Here is a 25,326-nt window from a genome sequence, read left to right on the forward strand (position 1 = left end):
ATCCGTTTCTGCGTCGATAACCGTCTACTAAAGATTACGGGCAAATATGCATATCCTCTGCCTGCCACGCAGCGACGATGCCCTGGACTGCTTGCAAGGGGCCGAATTCTTTTTATCACTAGATTTAAGGTCCCGTTACTGGCAGGTCCCTATTGTATCATGCAATCGCCCGCAAACTGCCTTAGCAAATCCCGATGGGCAGTACGAATTCAATGTTATGCCCTTCGGCTTATGTGATGCCCCGGCAACACTAGAAAGGATGGACAGTGTCTTGCGTGACTTGAAATGGAAGACATGCCTGTTCTACCTGAATGACGTCGTCGTTTTCTCCCATAATTTAGAAATTCATCTCCGTCGTCTTTACGAAGTTTTGGGCTGTTCTATGCTCGCAGGGCTTCAGCTTAGCATCAAAAATTGCCGGTTCGGAGCTCGCCAACTCACCATACTGGGTCACGTAGTCTGGAAGGACGGCGTGCTTCCCGCTCCTCATAAACTTCGCGCGGTTGCTAAATTTATGAACTATACCACTGCTAAAGTCCTTGGGTGCTTCCTTGGTCTGTGCTTATACTTTCGCCTCTTTGTGAACAAGTTCGCTACCATAATAGCACCACTTATTAAGCTGCTTCCCGGCGATAGCTATCTGTCTCGTTGGTCGCCGCAGTGTGATGAGGCTGAAGGACACGTAGACTGAAGGACACGTAGACTGAAGGACACCAGCAACAATAAAACAAACATATTTGTGTACGCCGACGCTGTTTTGGATAACACTCAAACATTTCCTTAGGAGCCCTGTGAGAGTTCATTCTTTTATTATATTTACGTAAACGAAGGAGAAAAAAATTATTACAAGCAGAAATGGTCACGTTTCCAACATTTCCAACAGTCCAACATTTATTAAATAATTTTTATGATTAAGCGATCTCAGACTGCAAAAACACTAGAAAGAAAGAAACAAAGAGAAAATGCTTTATCCTATACAACATTATTTAAACAAAGTCAACTGTCGTGGAGTAACTGATAGTTAGGTAGTATTACGTGATCATCTATGGGTCGTTTTCCTCAGTGTGGGTGTCAAGATGTTAGAGCCATTCTTCGCATAATCTGTAGCGTGCTTCTTCAGTGGTGATGCACTTCGTCTCCAGTTGGAGTTGGCTGCACGGAGATCTTCACTGAATTCTTGTAAACGTTGTTGTCCGTGCACAGATGTTATCTGCGGCCACTCGCTGCGGCAAGAGAGTGCATAGTTGTCCTTATTACACCGAATTTTATGAAGATGTACAAACCACATATCCGGAGCACAAACAGAAAAGAAGACTCCGGGTTGACCAAGGTATATAAAGTTTTTACAGCACTGACAGACTATTTTACTCTAAGCGAGAAATCGAAGGTTTTCTGGAATAAGACGCAGGGTCACCTGTGGTCTTGTTCTTATGAGGAGGGGTTACAGATGTTGTTATAATAGGACAGACCTAATGTAATGTGGAGAAAAGTGTGTTCTAAAAAATCCGGGGTATAATGCTGCAAAATATAGGTGTTTCCATTTATATGTTACACACATGCTGCACTAAAATTACTTCCGTTAAAGATACCTCAATCTATAAAGGGTATTACAGTCACTAAAAGCACTGCATTTCTAATGACGTAGCCTCTACCCGCATATTTCCACACCTTCAATCTATTACCTGCATCTTTCTTTCAGTTGCTGAAATGATCTTAAAGAAACTACAGTTACACTGTCCATCATCTACACTTTATATTGTGTGTATCGTGTTATTAATTGCTAATTACGTTTCGCTAACAGAAACAATATAGCCAGTTGTAAACCTGTATTCTTTCCAGACCTATTCGCTGAATAATTCGCTGCTATTTAACTTGTATTTCAAGGAGAAAAGTGTGGCACGCTTTCTCAAAACCGAATATCAAATTTTGGAATGCCGTGCTGAAATGTGTACTTTGCAGTTAATGAAATCTGTGCGCATTCAGTGCACGTGACATAAAACCAGTCATTTGGAGAGTCGAATATGTCTTTATCGCTTTTACACTACTCGTTATGTAAGAGAAAACGTATCGTGTACTGAAGACAGGGCATGTCAACGATGCAAATAATTGAAAATTATGTGAACCAAAAAGGAGACAGCCTACCTTTCCACGTCAAAGTAGGAAATGTCTGCCATCCATTGCGACCATTCCTACTAAAGCCCTTTCAGTGCTTCAAGTGTTTCGAGATTAGCCACGTAAATGGTGTCTATGTCATCAGCGTCATGGTGCCCTCGGTGTTTCCCATTCAAGAAACGCCTGCCGCACAGATCTTCCTAACTGCAGTGGGGCTCACAAGGCCTCATCAAATGAGTACATGCGGGTGCAGCAGGAATGCGCGGTCCTCATATGAATGGTGGGGAACAATTCAACGCATCAAGAGGATGCTGCCGCTCTTCGGCCAGGTTGGCATAGACACTGAAAATACCGCAGCTTCAGATAGTGATGCGCCATCTTCCAGTAGAGGGGTGGCCACATTAACGCATTGAACACCAAAACGAATGCATGGAAAACAGATGTATACAGGCTCGCAATCCCGAAAATTGGTTTGAGATACTGAGAGCAAAACGAGCTATTTATTTACCGCATAACGCACCGATCTCGATGGCTACAGCTGTTGAAGCGATAATGGCTGATGATTTCGAGGTCATGAAAATTTGATGGTCTCTCATCAATGCCATTTGTGGTATACTGACCACGACGAAAATTTCGCCTTATTAAATCGCGCTGCAGGTGCAAGGGCATTGAGTTCCGCGCTTCATGCCATTGGTTTATATCATGGCTCACCAAAAGCTGCCTTTTCGTGATCACGTGCGGAACGCATCAGTATTTCAATGGAACGCCAGAGGGCTTGAGTCACATGTGTCATAATTTGGACAGTTTTTTCTCGTGAATGAGATACCCATTATCGTCATCTCCGAGCCATTATCAACTCACATCAAACAGTCAGGGTATAAATGTTTCGCGTACGCCAGACACGGAGAATGCTGCAACAGCATCGTTTTCATACGTCGTGAAGTGATGTACGTCCATCGTCCAGTGCCGCGTGACCATTAGAATCAGTATACGTTTCCAACAGTGAAGAAAAGCAAGCTCAAGTGCACGAAAGCCGGAGCCTACGTATCGCCCTCAAGCCAACTGAACTACGAGTAGTTACGCGAATCACAAGAGTGACTCCGCAGCTTTGGGTTATGACTGGCCATTTCTGTGTCCACCACTATCTCTACGGATGCTCTAAGATGAGCTCGAAGGGCAGAAAATTAGAGTAATCACCCTCCACACAAGCACTGTCGTCTGCCTCCTAAAGATGATCTGCATCTGCTAAATGACGCATACCCCATCTTACTGTGTGCAACTGTCAGCAATAGTTGCCTGTACCACACCATTGTTTTACGCGGCTTTACTTGAAAAGTTCGGTGTTTTTCGGATATTGAAACGCGGGGAAGTGACCACCTCAACACTTATCCTACGAATGATGGGCTGACGTACTCCTGGTTACTCCTGGTCACCCATTGTATTGACTGACCGATGGTCGAATGAATCGTGGAATACAGTTGTGATTTCGGCATCCTCGAGCCTCGAAAACACTATAAGGTGTACCCTAGAGGCTGTCTCGCGTCTGTTTTCGAGGACGCCCACACGCACTGACTACAATATTGAGCTGGAGAAAGGCCTACAAAATCCGTACATGGCTTGAGCATAGCAAGACGCACTGAAATGGAAATTCAAAGTCGCAATGACAAAGGCAGGGCGCATACGATCTCTCCAGTGCTATTCACAGCGTGTTTGCAGGAGGTACTCAGAAATGGGGATAAGTGTTAATGAAGAATATTTTAGTAACTAGTGATTCGCTGATGATATTACCTTGCTTAGTAACTCAGGCGACCAAATGCAATGCATGCTCACTGACCTGGAGTGGCGAAGCAGAAGAGTGGGTCTAAAAATTATTCTGCAGAAAACTAATGTTTAACAGTCTCGGAGGAGAACACCAGTAGACGATAGGTAGTGATTAACTGGAAGTGGCAAGGAAACACATTTACTTAGGGCAGGTAGTGACCGCGGATCCCGATCACGAGACTGAAGCAATCAGAATAACAATGGACTGGGGTGCGTTTGGCAGGCCTTCTCAGATGATGAACAGCAGGTTGCAATTATCTCTCAAGAGAAAAGTGTGTAACAGCTGTGTCTTACCTGTACTCACGCACGGAGCGGAAACCTGGAGGCTTACGAAAAGGGTTCTACTTAAATTGAGGATAGCGCAACGAGGTATGGAAAGAAGAATGATGGATGTAACCTTAAGGGATAAGAAAAGAGCAGATTGGGTGAGAGAACAAACGGGAGTTTATGACACCTTAGTTGAAATCAAGAGAAAAAAATGGGCATGAGCAGGACATGTAATGAGGAGGGAAGATAACCGGTGGTCATTAAGGGTTATGGTGTGGATTCCCAGGGAAGGCAACCATAGCTGGGGGCGGCAGAAAGTTAGGTGGGCGGAGGAGGTTAAGAAGTTTGCAGGGACAACATGGCCACAATTAGCAGATGACAGGGGTAGTTGGATAAGTATGAGAGAAGCTTTCATCCTGCTGAGGGCGTAACCAGGCTTAAGATGATTGTGATGATGAAAGTTATTATTATTATTATTATTATTATTATTATTATTATTATTATTATTATTATTATTATTATTATTATTATTATTATTATTATTGTTGTTGTTGTTGTTGTTGTTGTTGTTGCTGTTGTTGTTGTTGTTGTTGTTGTTATTATTATTGTTTTTGTTGTTTTCTTGTTGCTCTTGCTGCTGCTGTTATATGATCGTTGTCGCATGGACGTCGTGGTCTTTCTATCGTCGTCATTTGAACTTCGTTGTTTGACAACTACCGCACGCCATCTTCGTCACGCCTTGTACGCCTACCCGATGCGCCATGTTATCTAATAGCTTGGGCCAGTAGACATGTCTTCATGGCCCTTGTATCGTGGTCATTCCAGCTTTGTTATCTCACATCGTTATGCCCCCGCTGTCATGTCATAGACAGTCCAGGATTCACCCAAAAAATGATGGCTCCCTACACTTGCGCTAAAAGAGATTTTGCTTCATTCTTTATTACCATGCATCATATTTATTTTGTTACAATGCGAAAATTATTGCTTTAATGCTTCAAATTAATTTTATGAAACATTCGTTGAAGAGTAAAATGAAACATTTTATTTTATTCATGTGCTATCCCAGCCAACATAACATCTAAAGCATAACCTTGAATCCTCATGATGTTTTGATCTTTTAAATGGTATTAGCTTTACTTTAAAATTGAAGCTGTGTTTTTGGATCTTAAGTGTGAGATCGTTTTTTTTTTTCAATTAACCGAAATGTTGAAATTGACCTTCTGGGACTTCGCTGAGAGCTTCCTATACAGGTTGTTTCACATACCTTGTGCCAAAGATTTAAAAAAAGAGTGTTTAACAGCAGCTGAATTAAAGTAATGGCATATGGTTTGCTGCCATGTGGCGCTCCTTAGAGTGCTTTTACGTTGCGATTAACTAGGTAATTAACTAAGAAGAATTAGACATAATTTTTAATATTTTCTTTAGGGCAAGTGCGCTTCGTTCTTTGTAGAGGAGGTTCAGAAACGACTGATATAATTTTTTGCGGCAATGTTGGTGCTGCGTGGCGATTTTTTACGTTTAAAAAAATCGCACGACATCTAAAATAAAACCACGCGACTGCGCTCGTGCGCTATCGTACTGCAGCGCTCTGAAGTGTGCATCGAGCCTATCACTTATCAGGCACGATGGCGCTCCATTTCCATGTGTCACCACACTCTTACACTTTAAGTTTACGACCTTTGAGTTGTATCTTGCCACACAAAAATAAACGTCTTCTGTTTGTCCGCATTTCCTTTCTTTAACGCTGCGAGCCCGGTACTTCTAAGTAACAAACGGCATGCGCATTATCAGCATGAGATAGCATTGCCGACAGAAAAGTAGTCTAAGCGGCGTTTTCCAGGAAGAAAATGCAAGTAAGCCAGATTACGATTATTGTTGTGTGGCAGATATACGCCCCAAAGTGTGTATACTTTTTTTAGAGTGTAAGCAAATGTGCACCCTTTGGGGTGTATATTTGCCACACAACAATAATCGTCACCTGTCTTGCTTGCATTTCCTTTCTTGAAAATGCTGCACTCGCTACATTCCTGTCGAGAATGCTCTGTCATGCTGATAACGGGCATGCTGTTCGTTACCTGGAAGTACCGGGATCGCCGCGTTAAAGAAATGCGGACAAGACAGATGACGATTATTGTTTTGTGGCAAAAGGGTGTAATTTTGCTTAAGAGTGCATAGAGAAAGAAATTACGCAAGACGGGACACTCGGCGAAAACTGGCAATAGGAAACACGTCACGCCTAGTGTTCGCCCCATCTGTTAACTGACGTGAGCATAAAAAAAAGAATAATCTTAAATGAACTTGCATACCATAGAGTTTCTCACTATATTACCTAGAGAGAAATCTCGCGCTGCTCCGCTGTGGTATGCATGGGAATACCGGTATATTGTGACTTCGGATTGCCATCGTTCCTGGAGAGCCAGGCAAGCACCGCTCCCTCTCTCACATTCATTAATTTTCTATTGAAACAGCACGTAAAAAGCTGTTTTAGCTTTATTGTTACACTATGAGAACTTGTTGCTGAATGTACAATTATATGAAACACAAGAACTGTCAGCGGGGCGCTAAAGTTGGAGGCCAAACGGCAATATTCGAGCTCGCTTTGAAACAGTTTGTCGTCTGTTCTTGCTTTTCTTCGCTTAGTCATGCATTGTAGGTGAGTAAAGCTGTAATATGCGCGAATGGAAACATTTTATGAAGATTTTACTTTAAGAACGCGTTATTTGTGTAGCCATATCTACGTTCTAGACGAAGCCTCTTACAACACAAGCCTCGCAGACACATATACCGTCATTCCCATGATGGCACGGCGCCTCTTAAGAAACTCCCGTAGACGGTGGCGCCATATTTCTCCTCTAGGTGTTATAGTGAGAAACTCTATGTTGCACACGCTTCATTTTTTTTTCATTCTCTCCCGCTAAAACTAAAGCGTTTTGCGTATAAATGCACTTATACTTTGTGACGTACTTTTCTTGCGTTACCTAGCAACAAGCTAACGGAACGCCAGGCACGCCAGATTCAAGCGTCTTCTGACAGACGTGCCACCGAAGCAGCTGAGGCTGGCTGCGCATGTGATATACACCCGGTATATTGATTGGAAAAGCCTTTAAACTTTACAATCTAACAGGAGTAGATTGAAAGCCTTATTTTTATTGAACGTAAGAGAGCAATATAAATACGGGAGGTTGCTTCAGCTAGAAGCAGCAAACACACATCTGCGTTCGGGCTCTAATCCCCTTCTCAATCCACCATACGCGAAGTTTGGATGACCCCTTGGCGAGTTCATTGATTTGATTTATATTATGGATTTTTTTTTACTTTATGAAACAAGTTTGCATGTATAGCTATGAGCAGCTTGTTCCGAAACATTTTTTGGTAACGAGGAGGAGAAGAACTACGTACGCCTTGTGTTACATGGAGGAGGAGTTTTCCGAGTACTTGTGATCGTCCTGTGACCTCCCCCTCCACGAGGCCCCCCATTTAGACGTCCAAGCTTAGCTGCATCGACTCCTTGTTGAAATGTGGACAGGAGGGCCAATACGGTCAAAATGACCAAGATGTTCCATATGTGCATCTTCGCCATAGCTTTCGGTCATACAGAAAGTAGTGTCGCAGCCTGTAGGGACATTACATTAAATACTTCTTTAAACAATGCTGGCCAATCGATAATAGAGAAATATTACCGGTTGACTTTCCTCCTCTTTTTTAATCATGGTTTTGCTTGCACAACCTGCTACTGCGTTCTCATTTTATTATTCATTTTGTGAATTTAGGTTACTATTCAGATACTGGCCTGCATGGCTCAGGATATTGTACTTTCCATGCGATATTTCATGGAAGAGAACAATGCATGTAAAGAAAGCATTGCCGAATGCACCGCATTTCTAGAGCGGCTGGCAGAGCTAGAGGCCATACTATGGTTTTAGAGTACATGAAGTGTGAGTGTATTGTTATGTATTTATTCATAGACAGTGAATTTTCATGCGACTAGCTGTTCGCGGACCCAATACAACATTATTCTTTGCGGCCTTGCAATACGTATTTTTTTACAGCGTAGCACTCACATGGTCATTATTCGAAGGCTGAGTTTCTGAACAATCAATGCGAATTAACCCTGACTCTGCATTGCGTCAGTGGTACATGAAGTCAACACTGAACTGCCACGTCGCTTCTCAAAAGAACTGCGGGCAAGAATAAATTCCTTTCTTTATTAAAATTAAAATATAGAAGAGACGTGGTTTACTCATAAGTGTTACGGCTACTCCTTCTCGCACAGCGGAAACAACAATATAAAACATATATGTAAGAAAATGAAAAAAAAAACGCTCTTAGGGTCAGAAGTAATTCGCAGCGTACCTTTTCTGTGTTCATTAGTTATTTTTCGGATGTCCAAAATCTACACTTCCATTATGTACAAGGAGCACTGATGGCCGCTAAGAGATTATCTGTGATCGTGTTCACCTCTTGAGCGGTTTGTTTACAAATATCACAGCTGAAAAAAGTTGAGTCACTGAAGTATCACTGCGCGATTTCAAGGCGAAAGCATGGGAACTAATTGGTACCAATCTTAATCCACCTTAATCCACTTTAAATAATTCGTCCTCATTCAGTTTACTTCACTGTGTGATTTCTCAGGGCGAGCTGCAGCAGGTGCAGCACCGGGAATGAGAAATCATCAATAGGTCACGTCGGTTTTGGTGCCTCCTGATGATAACACAGGATGGATGACGTATATATCGCTTCATGTGGCATATAAGGCTTCCGCCTTAAGACGACAACGTGTGAAATGATGCTTCACATGAGCTTTAAAGGCTGGCGAGTGAATAAGATTTACTGTCGATTGTCTGTCGACTGACGATCGAATTGACAGTTCTAACTTAGCGCCAAGCTGGGCTCGATTCGTGCTAACACGCGCATTTCTTAAGCTAGGAAAAGGGACTGCGGTTATCGGTTTCTCTCAACTAACGTGTGTAATGAAGATTGATTCATTAGGCGGCAGTGATTCCGAATCCGATTGCCGATTTTGTGGCTCGTAGTCCTAACACGGAAACGCTTCGGCTGGGCAAGAAGCAAGCGAGGAGAGACGACCGCATCCACTGGCGAAGCCAAACTTGAGGACAAACGCAGCCGAGGCGTGCTTTAGCCGAAGACTACACATTTGTTCCAACGACCATCTTCAAAATGGAACCGACAAAGGCGGTAGCACCTAGGTAAACGAAATTTTATTGGACGACGACACCGCCTCATTTGCCGATCTGGCAGGATGGGCAAGCGTCTCTAAAAACATGAAACGGCAGCAGGGACGCACTTCAGTCAGCGTGCTCTGCGCGACAGGCTGGACCTGCTGCCCGCCAAATGTCGATGCAATGACTAAGGAAACATGAGGAAGTAAGTACTAGCCACCGTAGTTATCGCTATTGCCTATTATTGCTTTTTCTGTCTTGCCGTGGTTCGGTGTCTATCCATTGTATTCATCCATAGCGCTTGCTCCGCACGTCTGAACCTGAAGAGCAATAGTCAGAAAAACAATCTCATACAGGAGATTTCCCAGTTAGCGGATGAGCTTGGGCATAAATTCAGGCTTACTGCTGCGCGAAAAGTGGCTTGTGTGCGTACGCAGCCGTTTTCCATCACGGCTGCGGAGCGTAGTTCCACCTCTATCGCGAGAGAAGCTGCCGTGGCATCCCACGTGGTGTACCCGATAGCTGAAGCCCTTGCCAAGGAGGCTGACCTCATTTTAACGTTTTAGTGTCTACAAGACAGCACCATGCACTTCATGAACCCTGCGTTCAGCACGTCCTACGCGTACATTTAACGTACTTTTTCGCTGCAGGAGAAATGCACGAACCCTTCATTTAGAGCTCCTATCCACGATGCATCCATGGTGTATTGCTATTTGCAACACAGTAGCAGCTACACATGTATGCGGAGATTGTGGTTAATATGTTTGATGTTAGAGCACCATATTAGGGTACTGTGATTGTATACTTAATGTACGTAAAAATTACAAAACACATCACTTTTTGTGTCTGTCATACAATGTTCAGCATTAGTGCTTCCCACAACACTAGCTTTCTGTTAGTTGGTATCAGTACAGTGAAAGAGAGCTCGTTTTACATGCGGCTCACCTGTCATTTTGTAACTAATGCAGTAGCTGCTTTAGCTCAAGTATACTACAGCAAGCAGGAAGAAATGCTCTGTAGGGCGTGCATTGCACTACAGCACCAGAGAAGAAAACATTGTGGCAAGGTGAAATTTGCTCAGGAGTGAATAGAAAGAGTGCTAACAAGAATGACATGTCTCAACATTTCTTTTCATCAAGGCAAAGTCGAATACACACACACACACACCACTGCACCACAACTAATTCGAACATACGTCAAGAGCAGGACGCAGGTGAAAGTGTACAACTTTGATTTTCAAGCAATGTTTTTAACAGGAGAACAATGGCATATCAGATCTGCAAACATTTATTTGAACTAAGGGAATATGAGTCAGTCTGGGAGCATTGCATCAGTTTCTGCAAACAGGACAAAGAGCATCATCCATGCAACAATGTAACTATGATGTACACGCAATGTTGTACTCATTATGCTCCCTTTTCCATCATAGTTACTGGCTGTACACAAAAAGATATTTGACTTGACCTTTCAAATGGAGCACTGCGTGAAGCAGAGACATGTTCTTGTGAGCATATTTTGTGAAAGGACACATGGAACTTAGTTGAGGTACCTTTAAAACACCACAGCATGCCGACAAAACTATGCTGTAAGGCTCCTCCATGGGCCTGCATTAAGCAGCAGGAAGAAGCAGACGTGGTGATGTGACTTTCATATTTTCTTTTTTTTTAACTGCCTCTTAGCAGCCTAAGCAAGTAATGCCAGCCAGAACATAATCATACATATCTTGTTGGTTTGTGGATCTAGGAAATGTGGATGAAGAAATTCCAGTGTCAGCATAGTTGCGGCAGATATGCGAAGACGTGCACCCAGGTGACGAAGCTGCATTAGACTTTGATGTGCCCACCCGCAGCAACTCTCCTCAGCATCCAAGTGCACGGTGACCCTGAACAGTGTAGTGCATGAGCGACGTGGCCGGGAAGGCTGAGTGTAGTTGGATGACAGCACTTGGGGTCGCATTTTTTATACCCGCGCTAATGTGAAATTTTCGTTTTTGCTCGCCAAGTACCCCCCGGAATTACTCCATAGCAGTTCTATGAAAAAAATTCTGTGTTTTGTGAAAGCTGAAGGAATCCCTGACCGTCGTGAGCCACCGTGGTTTCAGGAAAGCTTACACTTTTGGTGTGTTAGCTTTCTTGGAAAGTTCGAGGAGTTCAACTTCTACGTTGTTGGTAAACCATGCAGTACCCATCTTTGTGTGCCTCGATTGAAAGTCACTTTACCGCGGCAAGCTTGATTCGAAGCGCACAAATTTCTTTGGCTCTGTCGGCTGTTTCCACAGTTGGTCAGTCGTCGAAGCAGTCAATGGTCAGTGGCAGGACCCGTCAAGGGAAGTGTTCGTTTGTTCACTTCCTCTCTCATCTTCACTTGCTTTCTCACTTGTTCGTTCGTCTTGACTATTCGCATACTTTGGGTATTATTGTCCATGCTTCTTGCAGTATTTGCTTCCAAAGCAAATGTTATGTTAGCGAGCGTTGCCTTTCAGAATGACGGCATTCAATATGTTCATCAAGTAAATTTCACTAAACCATTTTTTAGAACAGTCATGTGTTCTGTGGTCTCATTCTTAGCTATAAAACGGTGTCCTGCACCTTCCAAAAACCTGTATTGTTACATCCCGCGTATGCAACATTCAGACCCTTGCACTACAGTGCTAAGAGACCGGTCCGCAAGCGTTTAACGAAGGCGCAGTCGCGTTGCAGTTGTGTCGTCTCAAACTATTTTCAATGGCTGGCATTTACCACGGTCTCATCAAGGGAGATTCTACATCTGCACACAAAATGGCGGATTCCACTGTAGTTATTGCAGATTCGGCAACAAAACTTGCGTTTAATTAATGAGAAGTGTTAGCATCAATTGTCGTGGTACGACCGCAGCTTTATAGCACGTTGCTTAGTCGGATAAATAAAGTTTGCCACGTATTCTGACAATACCCATTATTGCTTTTTCTGTAGGTAGAGCAACAAGCTTCTAGCAAAAGTGGAGGTGCAGGTACCCAGCATGAATGGTCTGCTGCAATCGTTCCGCGTTATAAACCTCGCCTAAGTATGCTTTCTAAGCTGAAGTCCTGGCGCCGCCTAGTTATAACCCTTATGTCATGTCTTCGTCGTCTTCCCCGACTGCATCGGTTAAGCCAATATAATACGAATTTGTCTCTGTCGCAGCAATATCTCGACCCAGCTCATTGGCCCCCCTCCAGCTATTTTGGTTTCTTGTACAGTTTCAGGTTCAGGGCTGCCTTGAGCGCTACGAATTCTATATCCACTAAACTACTGTCATACGCTAAAGCACACGTAAACAGACACAACTGAAACAGTGTTTTGTAGAGCTCATAACGTGCGCATGGCGTAGTGATACCTCGGCGAAGAAAAACCATGTACCCTAGTAAACCCAATATTCCGCATTCGTGGTAGGAAAGCACAGAAAAATTACCTAAACTGCTTACTAATGCCAATTTGTACAAATGCCACCGATTTCATGAGTGTGCCGTAATTTCACAGTAGATTCCTCATCATCATCATCATCAGCCTGGTTACGCCCACTGCAGGGCAAAGGCCTCTCCCTTATTTCTCCAACAACCCCGGTCATGTACTAATTGTGGCCATGCCGTCCCTGCAAATTTCTTGATCTCATCCGCCCACCTAACTTTCTGCCGTCCCCAGCTACGCTTCCCTTCCCTTGGAATCCAGTCCGTAACCCTTAATGACCATCGGTTATCTTCCCTCCTCATTACATGTCCTGCCCATGCCCATTTCTTTTTCTTGATTTCAACTAAGATGTCATTAACTCGCGTTTGTTCCCTCACCCAATCTGCTCTTTTCTTATCCCTTAACGTTACACCTATCATTCTTCTTTCCATAGCTCGTTGCGTCGTCCTCAATTTGAGTAGAACCCTTTTCGTAAGCCTCCAGGTTTCTGCCTCGTAGGTGAGTACTGGTAAGACACAGCTATTATACACTTTTCTTTTGAGGGATAATGGCAACCTGCTGTTCATGATCTGAGAATGCCTGCCAAACGCACCCCAGCCCATTCTTATTCTTCTGATTATTTCTGTCTCATGATCCGGATCCGCAGTCACTACCTGCCCTAAGTAGATGTATTCCCTTACGACTTCCAGTGCCTCGCTGCCTATTGTAAACTGCTGTTCTCTTCCGAGACTGTTAAACATTACTTTAGTTTTCTGCAGATTAATTTCTAGACCCACTCTTCTGCTTTGCCTCTCCAGGTCAGTGATCATGCATTGCAGTTGGTCCCCTGAGTTACTACGCAAGGCAATATCATCAGCGAATCGCAAGTTACTAAGGTATTCTCCATTAACTTTTATCCCCATTTCTTCCCAATCCAGGTCTCTGAATACCTCCTGTAAACACGCTGTGAATAGCATTGGAGAGATCGTATCTCCCTGCCTGACGCCTTTCTTTATTGGGATTTTGTTGCTTTCTTTATGGAGGACTACGGTGGCTGCGGAGCCGCTATAGATATCTTTCAGTATTTTTACATACGGCTCGTCTACACCCTGATTCCGTAATGCCTCCATGACTGCTGAGGTTTCGACAGAATCGAAAGCTTTCTCGTAATGAATGAAAGCTATATATAAGGGTCGGTTATATTCGGCGCATTTCTCTATCACCCGATTGATAGTGTGAATATGATCTATTGTTGAATAGCCTTTACGGAATCCTGCCTGGTCCTTTGCTTGACAGAAGTCTAATAATAATATTTGGGGTTTTACGTGCCAAAACCACTTTCTGATTATGAGGCACGCCGTAGTGGAGGACTCCGGAAATTTTGACCACCTGGGGTTCTTTAACGTGCACCTAAATCTAAGCACACGGGTGTTTTCGCATTTCGCCCCCATCGAAATGCGGCCGCCGTGGCCGGGATTCGATCCCGCGACCTCGTGCTCAGCAGCCCAACACCATAGCCACTGAGCAACCACGGCGGGTGCCAGAAGTCTAAGGTGCTCCTGATTCTATTTGCGATTACCTTAGTAAATAGTTTGTAGGCAACGGACAGTAAGCTGATCGGTCTATAATTTTTCAAGTCTTTGGCGTCCCCTTTCTTATGGATTAGGATTATGTTAGCGTTTTTCCAAGATTCCGGTACGCTCGAGGTCATGAGGCATTGCGTATACAGGGTGGCCAGTTTCTCTAGAACAATCTGTCCCCCATCCTTCAACAAATCTGCTGTTACCTGATCCTCCCCAGCTGCCTTCCCTCTTTGCATATCTCCCAAGGCTCTCTCTACTTCTTCCGGTGTTACCTGTGGGATTTCGAATTCCTCTAGACTATTTTCTTTTTCATTATTGTCGTGGGTGGCACTGGTACTGTATAAATCTCTATAGAACTCCTCAGCCACTTGTACTATCTCATCCATATTAGTAATGATATTGCCGGCTTTGTCTCTTAACGCATACATCTGATTCTTGCCAATTCCTAGTTTCTTCTTCACTGTTTTTAGGCTTCCTCCGTTCCTGAGAGCATGTTCAATTCTATCCATATTATACTTCCTTATGTCAGCTGTCTTACGCTTGTTGATTAACTTCGAAAGTTCTGCCAGTTCTATTCTAGCTGTAGGGTTAGAGGCTATCATACATTGGCGTTTCTTGATGAGATCTTTCTTCTCCTGCGATAGTTTACTGGTATCCTGCCTAACGGAGTTACCACCGACTTCCATTGCACACTCCTTAATGATGTCCACAAGATTGTCGTTCATTGCTTCAACACTAAGGTCCTCTTCCTGAGTTAAAGCCGAATACCTGTTCTGAAGCTTGATCTGGAATTCCTCTATTTTGCCTCTTACCGCTAACTTATTGATCGGCTTCTTATGTACCAGTTTCTTCCGTTCCCTTCTCAGGTCTAGGCTAATTCGAGATCTTACCATCCTGTGGTCACTGCAGCGCACCTTGCCGAGCACGTCCACATCTTGTATGATGCCAGGGTTAGCGCAGAGTATGAGGTCTATTTCATTTCTAGTCTCGCCGTTCGGGCCCCTCCACGTCCACTTTCGGCTATCCCGCTTGCGGAAGAAGGTATTCATTATCCTCATATTATTCTGTTCCGCAAACTCTACTAATAACTCCCCCCTGATATTCCTAGTGCCTGTGCCATATTCCCCCACTGCCTTGTCTGCAGCCAGCTTTTTGCCTACCTTGGCATTAAAGTCGCCCATTAGTATAGTGTATTTAGTTTTCACTCTACCCATCGCCGATTCCACGTCTTCATAGAAGCTTTTGACTTCCTGGTCATCATGACTGGATGTAGGGGCGTACACCTGTACAATCTTCATTTTGTACCTCTTATTAAGTTTCACAACAAGACCTGCCACCCTCTCGTTAATGCTATAGAATTCCTGTATGTTACCAGCTATATTCTTATTATTCAGGAATCCGACGCCTTGTTCCCTTCTCTCTGCTAAGCCCCGGTAGCACAGGACGTGCCCGCTTTGTAGCACTGTATATGCTTCTTTTGGCCTCCTAACTTCACTGAGCCCTATTATATCCCATTTACTGCCCTCTAATTCTTCCAATAGCACTGCTAGACTCGCCTCACTAGATAACGTTCTAGCGTTAAACGTTGCCAGGTTCATATTCCAATGGCGGCCTGTCCGGAGCCAGTGATTCTTAGCACCCTCTGCAGCGTCGCAGGTCTGACCACCGCCGTGGTCAGTTGCTTCGCAGCTGCTGGGGTCTGAGGGCCGGGGTTTGATTGTGTTGTTCATATAGGAGGTTGTGGCCAAGTACTGCACCAGGTGCTCCAATCCTGCTCTGGTGAGGGAGTGCGTTACCGGTTCTGATCACCGGGATCAGGCCACACTCCAGGCCTGTTTATGCAATTTTATCAACACGCGGATTTTTTTTTAATCCGGTGGAAAATTGCCGGCACCGGGATTCGAACCACGGACCTCTTGCACGTGAGGCGGTTGTTCTACCTCTACGCCACCGCTGCACCTAGCAGCGGTGGCGTAGAGGTAGAACTTAGCGTAGAGGTAGAACGTAGTGATAGCAGTACACGGCAAGACAAGCACACACAAAACAATTCAAGTGTATAGCAAAAGGAACTCATAGGATCAGTACTTAAATGACGCTAAAGCATACTATGATATTCAGAGGGCCTGACTGGGCACATACTAGAGCACAATGTGCGAACGATGCCTCCTCCTCATGGTATACAACATCGCGCAACCGAAGATGACGAAATAAAGACATGGCGTCTGAGTATGGTTGAGTCCTAGACCGACCAGATTCACACCGACGCACTTCTGCTCTTAGCTTAGGTGAGTGTCAATTGGTTCCAGAGAAGCGTTGGTGGGGGGGATGACTTTTATTTCAAATGAAAGTGCATCGAGCTGGTCTAATTTAGCATAAGTTTCTGTTGGGGAGAGATGAGTACAAGTAAATATGACGCGCGCAAACTCTTAACAGGCGTGAACGTAAGCGTGAGTGATTGTCGCTGCACTGGGGACAGCGTGAACTTTAGTGAGATTAGGTACGTCTGAAGAGAATTTGATTTCGTTACTTGGGCTCGCCAAACTACATGCGAGAGTGATTCTGCGTGGTCTTAGGTGAACGTTTTCATAAAGGAGAAACATTTATAGCAAACAAAGCGTCCAAGTGAGGACGTGCAAATAATGTAGCCATCTGCGTTCAATGAATCGAAATATTTCAATTAAAGGGCTTGTAACGTAGAGAAAGTTCTGTAGACTGAAGAAAATATGGATTGTTTATCCCGCCTTTATCCTCGCAACCCGTACTTAATACCATCTGCTAGATGTGCGCGATAGAATATTAATGGGAGTGAATGCAGGGCGGACATGAGTGCTGCCGCTCTGCTAGTGCCACAATCGTATGTCTGCTAGACACGCATCAAAAATGAAAATGCCAGCCAATTTTATTTAAAGTTACACCATTATCCCCAACTTCCAAGACTGGGGGGGGGGGGGGGGTTGAGTGTACACACGATACCGAATGAATGCCACTTTTATTGAGCGTTTACGCGTGATAGCTAATGAATGCCACTATTATGAAGTGGTTGGCGTCGGACAGTTGAGCAGAGAGTGTTTAGTCAGTATTGTTGAATAAACCGATTACGTCCGCCATTGCCACGTGCGCATGTGTACTTTGCTAGGATATATATATATATATATATATATATATATATATATATATATATATATATATATATATATATATATTTATATATATATATATATATATACAAAAAATGTGCGGACCATTTGTTGTTGTGCAGCACTGTTTCTGCAGAGGTAAACATTTAGACGTAGGAACACCTACACTGCATTAATTTATTCAACAACCACCACGGTTCTTTAGGGTCTCCTTCTTTACCTTCTTGCAAAAATGAGACGCTGTCGAGATCAAACACAAATCAAAGAAAGAAAATGAACAAGCCTCATGTTCTATAAAGGCTGAGTTTCAATTTGAATAGAAATATGTGCCTGTTCTTTCGACAACACGATACCGAAGCGTACCGGTGTTCAAACCAATTGAATAAAAAAAATTTCTTAGCCGTAAATTCAGCTATAAATTTATTACGGACAACTTGCCCCTAATTAGTGTACCAACTGTGAGGACGTATGATTGGCTGATGATAATTCTGAGAATTTTATGCGCAGAGAATGTGGACAAAGAACTGACGAATGTAGCATTTCGCTAAATAAACTTGATCATTAAACTTGGTTCAGTTATCCGCACCCAGCCGGCATTTGGTTTTAATAGGAGCGAATATCTGCGTAGCATATCTTTCGAAAATAAAAGGTAAGAAATTATGAAATGGATAAAGGGGGAGAATACTGCAGTGGGCTAAAAAAATACGAAAGTTATTCATGAGAAATGAAGAGAAGATGACGTGTCGTACCAGGCGGCATTGTGGTAGCTTGTGGGGCGTATATCAATGGTTGGTACGGGAAGAAGTTAAACGTGCTTCTTACATGACCTTGATGAGCGCAGGGCGAACCGGGGAGGAGGTGAGCTCTCTTCCAAGTTAACAATAGGTAAAAGGGAAAACGAGCCTTACTTTACCGTTCACATAAGGCTGAAAGTTATTGTACACTTCACGGAAAACTAGCGTCAGATGTTTTCGATTCTTTCTTTACGCCTGACTAAAATGTCCTACTTGGATGCAGCCTTTTGCGCTGAAGACGAGGACAAAGAGCCCTCGTCTTGTGCGCAAGAAGCTGCATTCGTGTCCTACCGACATGCCCAAACAGTCACCTACTTGGCTTCCTTACGCCAGCCTTACGCATTGGGCCATTGTCGTTATATCTCGGCATTCACATTTGATTTCGTAGAAGCGTTCTTCTAACATATGCAAAACGATATTCTAGAAAGAACAACTGGGGAGAGCTGGTTCACAGGTTTATTTCGGGAAGGCTATATTACGGACTACTTTCCAGACTCTCTGACCGCGAGACACAATGTGCAAGAAAGTGCCCTTGTCACAAGGACAAAGAATAGCCGACACGTGCTTACTTTATCCGTGGCGGTCCAGAATTCTACGAAGCGGTACTATCCAGTCTGAACATTTTGTAATCTAAAGATATCAAGTGTAATAAACATGTACAATAACCCGCCGCGGTTTCTCAGTGGCTATGGTTTTGGGCTGCTGAGCACGAGGTCCCGGGTTCGAATTCCGGCCACGGCGGCCGCATTTCGATGGGGGCGAAATGGGAAAAACACCCGTGTACTTAGATTTAGGTGCAAGTTAAAGAACTCCAGGTGGTCGAAATTTCCGGAGTCCTCCTCTACGGTGTGACTCATAATCATAAAGTAGTTTTGGCACGTAAAACCCCATATGTTTTCTTTTTAAACATGTACTATGCTTTTCCGTGGAATCAATGTGTGTCCACTGCATGGGAGACCAGTGCGTATTTTTTGCCTCTGTAAAGTGCTTGATTCTAGATGCTTGTCATTTCACGTTAACTTACATTGACTGAAAAGATGATTTGAGTATTTATGACATTAAACATTTACTTAAGATGGGGCGAGAATGAATTATGTCTTTGTTTGAAAGTGACCAATTTTCTTGCACTTATCGATGATAGCAGTGCACCACAAAACAAGCAGACACAAAAGAGACACGAGAAGTGCTGCCTTCTGCTGAAGCTTTGTGTAAGCGAAATGTGACATAAGTATGAGGAATAACCCCACAAACAAAAATCAATACCGATAGCCACAAAACCACATACGTGTTGGTCAGTCAAGTTGATGATTACGCCGAGGAGTTATTAAGTGGCGAGGATGAGCCAATCGAGAACAACTTGAAATCCGGAGACAACGTTTCGACAAGTGGACTTGTCTTTTTCAAGGCGATATATGCTTCCGTCGGCCCACAGTATGTGATTTGGAGGTGTGTGTCAGCCGGTTGACGTGTCAATGTATGTTCCTTTTTTTGTGCAAGGGCCTAGACGCCGAGAGGTGGGGAGGAAATTATCTGCTCAGTTGGAGGTCAGTGAACTATTGTCTCTCTGAAAAAGTGAATAAAAGTAGCGAATGAAAATGATGCTCGAGAAAAAATTGAATACACATATAAATAAAAAACTAAAGGAAGGAAGATAAAAAAAGAGAAACGGCTATGCATTCCAGAGTTGAAATAATAGCTTAGTGATGTTGTCTATAGTATGAAATTCAGCATAGCTAATAAATTCTGAAGCACCCTTCGAAACGTTTATGCCTATTAGCTGAAATCTCATGAACTTATGGATGAGGTATGCCGGTACTTCGCTAAATTTGACTGTCAGATGTAGAGTTTAGGTTCGTCAATGTTGTGACCTGGTTAGTTGAAATTCTCGGCGTAGTCTTTTGGAAGCTTTTTAGCTTTGTACGAGTGATGTTAATTTAACTTGACGTGCATTGATTGTACTGTTTCCCGACTACTGCAATGCGACGCACTTGAGAGCGCGGCTCTGAGCCCCGCACTCACATTTTTTCCCCCTTGCCACGTTCGTCCTGTCTTTCTCTCCTTCATCTTTTTCTTCCCATTCCCCCTTCCCCGTGCAGTGCTGTTGAGGTGTCCTCCTGTGAGAGACAGTTACGGCGCTGCACTCATCTCTTCCGTTTCCTTTCCTAACATCACTTCACACACACACTCTTTCCCGATATAATTTTTCTAAGAAACAGAACATTCAAGCGTATATATTACATCGCTACTAGTGAAAGTAAGGCTAGCCTGAACTTCGTGTGTATATCTATTTGCAGTGCTTATAGCTTTAACATAATAGCAATAATAATTGTGAAGGTGCTTGCAGGTTTTGCACGTGGGCGAGAATATGCTTTTATTACGGGGGAATGATGTTGGTTGATTTTTGTGTGCGTTAACGTGTCTTCAAAATTTCTGTTGAGGCGATAGGTTACCCTTCGTGCCACCGGCAACGGTTTCTCAAACGCTCGTTACTTAATACCTTAATAGGGACTGCGTTAGAATATTTCGTGATTAAGGCTGGTGGTCTCTCTCATTCTGGCGTAGGCTGTTTCTTAGTTATTCCGACTGCCTCTCCAATCTTGACGCGATTTCATAAGCATTGTCTAGAGGAAATTGTGGATGGTTTCTTTCTGCTAGCGTTGCTCTAAGGTCATTTAGACGGTGGGCATAGTCGTTGTCTTTGTTACAGATTTTTCTAATTCGTTTCGCTTGTCCGACAAAACTCCTTTGCTTGCAGTGTCACGTGTGATGACCGGTGCAGTTTAAATATTGCTGGCTCTCCGCACACTTGCGCTGAAGCGTCGCTCTCAATTTTACATTTTTACGTAACCCGCACGTGGAAATTCTTCCACGTGCGGTTTGCATGGCCTTGGTTAGCGCAGCGCGAACCGGGCTAGGCCACAGTAAAGGATAGATAAAAAGGACAAAGCCTTACTTTACCGTTCAGACCAAGCGACAAGTTATTGTACACTTTACGGAAAACTAACGTCACATGTTCTCGTTCCTTTCTTTACGCCTGACTAAAAAGTTCTACTTGGATGCAGGTGTTAGCGCACAAGGCGAGGACAAAGAGTTCTCGCCTTGTGCGCAGGAAGCTGCATTCCTGTCCTACCAAACAGTCATGCAAATGGTCACCTACTTAGGTTCTTTACGCCAGCCTTACGCATTGGGCCATTGTTATAACATCCCGGCATTTACATTTGCTTTCGTAGAACCGTTCCTCAAGCTTTTTCAAAAAGGCATTCTAGAATAAAGCACAGGTGGGGCGAGCTGGTTAACAAGTTCATTTCAGGAAGGCTGTAATACGCACTACTTTCGAGAGTGTCCTGACCACGTGCCACAATGTACGAGTAAAGTGCGCTTGTCACAAAGACAAAGAATAACCGACACCTGCTTACTTTATCCGTGGTGGCCCAAAATTCTACGAAGGGATACCATCAAGCATCAAAGAATTATATTCTAAAGATGTAGAACGTAATAAACATTTACTATATTTTTCTACGGAATAAATCTCAGTCCACTGCACGACAGACAAGTGCGTATTTTTTACCTCTATAAATGAATTGCTTGTTTCTACATGCTTGTCATTTCATATTGCCTAACATTGGCTGATAAGGCCATTTTAGTACTTATGACAATAAACATTTATTTATAAAGGGGTGAGAATAAACCGTGTCATTATTCGAAGGTAACCAATTAGCTTGCATTTATTGATGGTAGCAGCGCACGGCAAAACGAGCACACACAGAATTGAATTGGATTTATTGATAGGAAAGACGGAGAGGTCAACCTAGGTTAGTGCGCTCTAGTCTGCTACTCTGCACTGGGGAAGAGGGAAGGCGAGTGAAAGTACTGGGATGGATGATGATGATTAGAGAAGTGGTAAGCGCTTATGTACATGAGACAGTTGTCTTGTTAGAGCCGCTCGTCGAGTTTGGTGTCCTGCAGAAACTTCAACAATACTTTTGTTGCACGTATTGAAATTGCAGTGTCAGGCCATGGGCCGAGGATGGCTTCCTCTGACAGTGGTTGCCTGCCAACGCTGGCTAAGAAACTTTATAACGTCCTCCGCTCCAGCATATATGCTGGGCAGTCGAGCAGTACGTGTTGCAGTGTTTCAGGCGTCTGGCAGTGATCACAATCAGGGCTCTCCGATTGGCCGATGAGGTGCGCGTAGCGACGGGTGAAAGCAACGCCGAGCCGAATACTGTGTAGCAATGATGTTTTGCTCCGTGTAAGCTTCGGGGGCAAACAGAATTCACCGTCTGCGTCAATCATGTGTAGACGTCTGTGAATGTTGTCATAGTGGGCTCTGTAAGCTTTTGCAAGGCCCTGCATGAGTGCCTTAATCATGGAGTGTCAGGTCGCGAGTAGGCAATCCGTACTTCATCAGAGGAAGAGGACGCCAATCTTGCCTCACTGTCAGCGAGTTCATTGCCAAAAACACCACAATGACTAGGCACCCATTGAAAGGTGATCACGTGGCCACCTAACTCGGCACTGTGATGAAGTTCGACGATTTCCAGCACGAGCAGGTAGTATGGTCCTTTTTTAATAAAACATTTTAGAGCCTGTAGCGTTGATTTGGCATCGCACAATATCGTCCATTTATTTATCGTCCATAAAACGGACAGCCTCCCGTATTCTCCCAAGTTCCGCAGCCGTAGATGTCGATTTGTCGTCTAGTCTAAATCGTTGAGTAATTCCAAGTTGTGCGATGACAAATGAGGCCGTTGTGCCAGATGGCGTGACCGAACCGCCGGTATATACTTGTACTGTCCCACTATATAATGTAAATATATGGGACAGGGTGAGCTGTTTCAAGCCAATGGAGGAAAACGTGAGATTTCTTCATGATTCCGGGTATCTGAAACCTCACTAGTGGTCTTGAATGTCCATGGAGGTGTTGCGGGGATATCGGTCGCCTGGAATCTTGCAGGTATAATATTTGCGTGACACGCAATAGCTTTAGAAAAATCACAGTCAAGGTTGGTGCTTGGAAGTGTTGAGAGTGGATGGTGTGGGTGTCTGGTTAGCAGGCGAAGATAGGTTCGCACAGGTTCACAAGACCGGTATATGTCGATTGGACAAGCCCGTGCTTCCACTATTGTTCCCTTGGTTGACGTGCAGCGTGGCAAGCCAAGTCATATCCGTAGTGCTTGTGCCTGAAGGCTCTTCAGCGTGCTTATACAAGATGACCCCATGTTAGATAACACAGGCATGCTGTAGCGTATGTAGCCCACAAAAGTGCCTGGTACGCCCCAAGATGGCGCATCGGGTCCAGTATGATGTGCAAAGAGGAACCCGGTTGCATACACGCCTCATGCATGACGCGTTTCGGTTTAGCGCGTCGCTCGTCGCTTCAATGCTGATAATTTAAGTCCACATTTATCGTGAAGCAGGTTCTGCCACAAGATTTTGACAAAATCGGAAGTGCGTATTTTTCAAGATTTCATTGAAAACTCTAAAAGCATCGAGGATCTCGCGGCTCGTATTTTGCTGGTAGTACGTGAGTTAACCGGATACGAGACGGACTGGAGCGTGGGCAATCGTTTATTTAAAATACATGCTGAAAATTCAGGGTGCTACGCTTCCTGCATACTGAACGGCACGCAAAACTGAGGTCTAGAGAAACTAGCAGGAATGATGTACTGTCAGCTACCACTTGTCGGTTTCTGTTTAAAGGTGATACGGTAACGATACTGCGACCGCCTTTGTTTATAATTAGAAGTGGTAGACATGCAATGACATAAAAGCGCAATTTCAAAATTTACTGAGGGAAACTGGGTCATATAGTAGCAAAAAAAAACTGGATGCTCTCGGTCACGCCAGAGTTTCTCCTTGGACTGGCGTTAGGATAAATAGCCGTGTACCCAATTTCCTTGTGCAGTGAGCACCTGTGAGGGTTTTGTTAGCGTGGGCCTGGTGAAAAATATACAGCAAAATTGGTGAAGCCAACAGACTTATGTGGTTATCACACTGAAACGTTTCTGGCATACATAAGATCTAAAATTTAATTTTGTATTTATGAATAACAAATGGACATATATTGCCCAGAGCAATAAGAAATCACAAAGCACAGCAGTAAAATTTTATTTCTTACGGGTTATTTAACTCCGCATTACATGACCTGCCCAGCGCCATTTTTTTTCTTTTATTTTCAATTAGAATATCGGCCATACCCGTTTACTATCTGATTTAAATATAACTTTTCCAATAAAAGGACGGTCTCGTAAACATGCCGTCAGTAGCGGTGACCAAGACGTGACAGGTGATACAAAGTAATTAGTCGCTAATTTAGAAAAATATGTTATTTACCTTAACCTCTTTGCTGAAACGGGCACATCGTAACTAAGGAAATTTAAGCGTGCTCTCCGTATATTTCGCACCAAATTAGTGATCTAGAAAGTTCTGATTACCTGCGGACTTGTGGCCTGACTAAATCTAGCTATGAGAGGTCAGGATACTAAAACTGGGATGTTGCAGTGTACTCAACAAGCCTCCGCCCCGTCGAGGCGATGTTCTGCTGATGTCACAGTGTTGCAGACAGCCAGAGAGCTGTGACAGTGAAGAGCCCAAAAACCAGCGTGGTGGCAGTCTGCGGCTTGGTGGCGTGAGCAGAACGTCAGCTACACCATCGCGGCTTAGTTTGAACTCGCTCTACTTTCCGCAATGTCGGTTTTCCGCTCTCTGATAGCGAAAAGTCGTCGCGCCACAATTCCACGGGTAATCGTGTTTTTCTAAATCCAGAAGTCGATATGGCTTGTGCGCAGAGCATGCTTCAATTTCCCAATTACGATGAGCCCGTTGAAGTGAATGTTTAGAGTAAATGATCAATTTTACCTGATTAGCGACTAATTATCCCATTTCGCTCGTTCCCTCTAGGCCGCCACCTCTTACGTCATATCCCCGAAGAAACTGTCCTGTTAACTAATTCGAAATGGCTATATTTAAATAGTGCTTAAAATATTCGTAGAAACACCCTCTATAGACTGCTCTGAAATATTTTC

General features: G+C 43.9%; 1 long non-coding RNA gene across 1 annotated transcript; it reads right to left on the reverse strand.

Annotated features, from left to right (window-relative positions):
- Nucleotides 1-792: 792 nt before the first annotated feature.
- LOC135910333 (uncharacterized) lies at nt 793-7,849 on the reverse strand. The gene is made up of 2 exons (XR_010567020.2): nt 7,600-7,849; nt 793-1,223 (listed from the first exon to the last, which is right to left on the reverse strand). It is a non-coding gene; the product is annotated as an uncharacterized lncRNA (long non-coding RNA).
- Nucleotides 7,850-25,326: the final 17,477 nt, after the last annotated feature.

The sequence above is a fragment of the Dermacentor albipictus genome, chromosome 8 (genome assembly GCF_038994185.2).
Source record: "Dermacentor albipictus isolate Rhodes 1998 colony chromosome 8, USDA_Dalb.pri_finalv2, whole genome shotgun sequence".
Taxonomy (NCBI): domain Eukaryota; kingdom Metazoa; phylum Arthropoda; class Arachnida; order Ixodida; family Ixodidae; genus Dermacentor; species Dermacentor albipictus.